We start from the raw sequence: 4,985 nt of genomic DNA on the forward strand, positions 1-4,985 counted from the left end.
TTGTGTTAACGAATGTTAAACATTGCACTTATGTTTGTATCCATTACATGACTAACTCAAACATAAAATGACCATCGGACATACCTGCTTTTGCCAAAAGTTAAAAAAATTTCAATAAAGTTTAATTTTGTAAGTTACCTGTATTTTACTATGTTATTTTTACTTAATCAAAACAATCCAACTTCAGTTTGATTAATATTACTTGGAATGCATAATAAAAAGGACAAGATTTATGAAAATCTGTTTGCAAATTTACTCTTCAAATGCTCAAACCAGCCTGTCTGGCACCAGCAGTCATGCCACAGTACCAAAAGCACTGAGATAACATTTTTCCACATTGGGTTGATGTGAACATTACCTGAAGCTGCTGGCCCGTATCTGCATGACTGTATTCCCTGCACTGCTGCTACATTTGGCTTATTTGATACTTGCATGAATGCATAGAAGTACAGGTGTTCCTAATAAAGTGTCTGGTCACTGTCTGCAAAAGCCTCTTTTGCAATCTTTTTCCAATTTGTCACAGCAAAGTTCATAAGGTTAGTCAGCCCAACACGTAACCGTCACATCAGCACATCCGTCTACTTCTGGTAACATCACTGACATCTTAAATTCAATAACTCCAAAGCTGATTGCGCAAGAGGTTTTACCATCATCCTGTCTCATGTCTTATTTCCACACTTGAGGAGAAACTTTCCCAAACAAGGGGATATTCACAGAGTCTATAAATCTTAAGGACGAGACTTTAAAGAGAAAAGGTCAGCATGTTCAGCCGCGCTGCAGACCTACTCAGAACTCGGGGAAACTACACTGGATCGGCTGGTTTCTAGCCTCCAGGAACCAAGTGCCTAGACTAAATTACCTTAGAGGAGCTTATGGAAAGTTTCTGGGGCATTTTTATGATTTTTAGCCACAGGCTATACTAGCTTAAATGATATATATCTGTGTAGAATCCCTGTCTGTGTGTTTATATTAATCTGATCTAAAGCAGAACCTGAGGTCAAACGTACTGTCGGCTGATTACTCACAACGTGCTCAGCACTAGTCATGCTGCTCTGCATCAAACTGTGAACACTGCTGGGGTGAAGAGCATGACCACAAACGTTATTCATTGATTATTAATGTCGGTAGAGTCATAGTGTAGCATAACTGCAGGTCCAGTGTACTATGGGACACTTTACTGTGTAATTCTACTGACATCCTAACTAACCAGATCATGTCGGATATTTTGAGGAGACTAATATGAAAACTAACTTACGACTTACACTGATCAGTGTGAGTCATCAGCCATATGAATATTTTTCTTGGGATTTTTTTGCCCAAATTTCCCCAAATTTTCTCATTTCAAATTCTTACACACTGGCTAGGTCTCCCCCTATCACACGGTGTAAGCGGCGAGAGTGAAGACGAGCACATGCTTACTCGGAGTCACGTGTATTGAGCTACTGCATCTTATCGAAGTGCTGCTAACACCCCACCACTGGAAAGCTCATCACGCTTGGAGGAGAACACTAACTGTCAATTCTGTTATGCAAACTAACAGACACCCATGTTGGCTTGCATTGCACTGAGGATTAAAAGGGGGGGGGGGGCGTTCTACCCACCCGAAAAGAAATAGGCCATGTTTACTTGATCTCCAGCCATGGAGCTGTATCATCGCCGCACATCTCTTAACAATTTCAAAGTGGAAAATCGGAAGAGCTGGGGAGAATTCCCAGTGGGCCAGTAGCATTTTGGCCCAGTTACTGTGAGCTAATATATGAATACATCACATCTACAGCCACTCTTATCCAGAGTGACTTACAATTTGATTATTGTTACACAGGAAGGCGAAGGTGGTGTTAGGAGTCTTGCCCAAGGACTCTTATTGGTATAGCATAGGGTGCTTACCCAGGTGGGGATGGAACCCCAGTCTACAGCGCAGAAGGCAGAGATGTTACCCACTACACTAACCAACCCCAACCAAATACATACACATCAGAGCAAGAATCCTCAGACAAGCTATAATTGTTGGGTATAATGTTACGGGATGGCGGAAACCCAGCAAAACAAAAGGCAACGAGATAAGGGGCAACGGAATATGCAGTAGCCGTAGCTATTACTGAGGCACCCGGACTGAGGTTTGAACTGTCGCTGTCCGCGGCGATACCATTGTGCCACTGGAGTGTGCAAGTGGCAACGATCAAAGCACCTCAAGGAAGGGGGGGGGGGAGGGGGGGGGGGGGGGACGTGGTAACGAACAACAAACAAAGGAAACACCACGACCGGCGTGTTCAAACAAAGGCTTAGTTGAAAGGTGAAACAAATGAAAATTAAAACAAAACCCTGCCACCATAGTTTTGATGGTAAGGCAGACTTCCCTTCGCTTGTTTGTTCTTTCAGCAAACACCTTTGGTACGGCTTGGATTTTTGTTTTTTGCGAGTAATTTGGGGCAATTACTCTCGTTTGTTTTTCCCAGCCCTCTTTTCTCTTTTTATTTTTTGGGGGCAATTTCTTCTCTCAGCCCTCTTTTCCCTCTTTTGGTTTTGGGGCCGTTTCTTTTCTTTTCTTTTCTTTCTTTTCTGACACTAAGTACCGTACCGGTCACCCCTCTACAAAGGTGTGACAAACACTGGTATTTGCCAGCTCCTTATATAAGGAAGCTTCCAGGTGCATCAAGTTAGTCTAATTGATTAATGGCACCTTGCCGCCATCGCCCTCTGCCGGCAGCAGGTGGCGCAGGCTGGGCACCTTGCTGCTGACGCCCTCTGCTGGCAGCAGGCAGTGCAGGCTGAACCCTTACATATAACTGTGGTAATATAGCGGTTAAACCAACAGTACCAACCTCAAGTGGTACAGCCCCAGTTTGCTGACTATGATTGAGTCTCCTTACAATAGACAGAGATTAGACGATGCTAAAGTTAGCTTCTTATTCTCATCTCTTGTTCCACCTTAAATTATGTGGCAGTGACATTCAGACACCTGCACAGGCCCTAGGGTTACTGCCGCACTATTCAAGGTGGAACGGAAATTCGACTGAGAAGCTAACATCAACCTTGAGAGATCAGCGTAATAAATTCAGCGTCAAGAAATGTTACATTTAATGTTACGTTTACATTCACATTTACACTCTTATCTAGAGCAAACTCTCTTATCTAGAGCAACAAAAGACATTTCAATAAGTGCTAGATTAGTTTTCATTCAAATGCTTGCTAAAAGGGGTGGTCAGCTTCAGTCTGTGTTTCAAGATGATGAGGATTCTTTGTTCAAGAGAAAGTTTCACCACCTGGGTGCCACAACAGAGATGCTTGTGAGCCGTATTTGAAGCTTGAAGGGCTCAGGTTTGAACCATTTCCAATAGGTTTGGAGGGATTTGTTTGTAGACAAACATCAGGGTGTTAAATCTACCGCAATAGAAAGTCAGTAAAGGGAACCAGGGAAGACAAGCTGTGCTGTGGCATTCTGGATCAATTGCAAAGGCTTCATGGCCTGCATAGGAATTCCAGCCAGGAGTGATCGGAAGTAAAGCCTTGTCAGCCTTTGGTGACCCCCCCTAGAGAAAAATGGTTGAATCCTCTGGATGCTGTAGAGGAGAACCAGAGGAGTCAACCAGAATCACAACCATGCTTTGTGCATTTTCAGACAGAACGACCAAGAAGTTGTCAAATGAGACGACAAGATCACGGTGATAATTTTAGGTTTAATATGTGATGTGCTTAAATTAAGTTAAACAGCAACCTTGATGTTTACTTTCCTAGCATCTGCTGGAAAGTTGGACAAGCTTTAAAGAATGCTGGAAAATTCCCCTTCAGCCTAAAGAGCAAGACAGGACACTTCGAGTTTCCAACAGGCCACAGAAATGTAATTAAAATAGTAATTAAATGTTTAAATCATAATACATATATATATATATATATATATATATATATATATATATAATTAAATCAGTTCTTCTCTAAGCAGAATTAATACATCACTGCTGTTGGAACAAAACCTCATATCTCCATTTTTGACATTTACAGTTTTTGACGATGTGAAAATGTCTGTTGTCCTTTACATTGTGCGTAAATTTCATGATAAATGCACCAAAAGAAACGACCCAAAATGACTTGGAAAAAAGTCTGGCTCCACTGACATTAATAATAATGTATGTTGTTTCATCCTTGTGTAAAGTTGCCACTTTGGAGACAAAGTTTTGTTCCAACAGTAACAATATTAATGCCTCCCTATTGTATTCAAACCCCAACACAACATTCCTTAACCAAAAAGAAAACAACAAAAACACTTAATTCCATCTCTGTACATAGACTGTATGTCCACACTGTGTGTGTTACTGTTTGTGAATCAGTAAAATCACACATTCCTTCAACATATTGTTATGAAAACTCCTTAAAGATTCCAAATACAACATTATACATTGTCAGCAGTTTGGAAATTCCCCCATTTAAAAATCATAGACATGCTAGCTGGGTAAAAGATATCTCACACCATGACCATGGCAAACTAAAAATCATGTGAGAGTGTACAGAAAGGCCAGCAAGGCATTCAGAGCTGTTGTCTACTTACAGGTTGTGAATACTGAATGAGTCTATAGCCAAAGCACAAAGTACCAGATACTTGCCATTGAAATCCTGATGGTGATCTAAAACATTTAGGTTGGAAGTAAGACATAATGGCCTCATTCAAAGGTCCTAGGAAAATATTAGTAACATTTTACTGTAGGGTGCTGTTCATAAGGCAACATGACACCTACATAAGCTTGTCATGACAACTGACATAACCCTACATAACTGTTTATAAATGCTTGTTCCAATAAGCATCATGCTTTATAAAGGTTACATTTGCCAATTTTGATCAAAGTCAGCTAAAGTAGCCTTTATGACAGATGACGCCTGTTGTAATAAGCATTTATAAATGCTTGTGTAAGGCTATGTCAGTTGTAATGAAAACCTTATGTAGGTGTCATGTAGCCTTATGAACAGTACCCTACAGTATAGTGCTACCAAAA

This window comes from Pygocentrus nattereri, chromosome 18 (assembly GCF_015220715.1).
Source record: "Pygocentrus nattereri isolate fPygNat1 chromosome 18, fPygNat1.pri, whole genome shotgun sequence".
NCBI classification, from domain to species: Eukaryota; Metazoa; Chordata; class Actinopteri; order Characiformes; family Serrasalmidae; genus Pygocentrus; species Pygocentrus nattereri.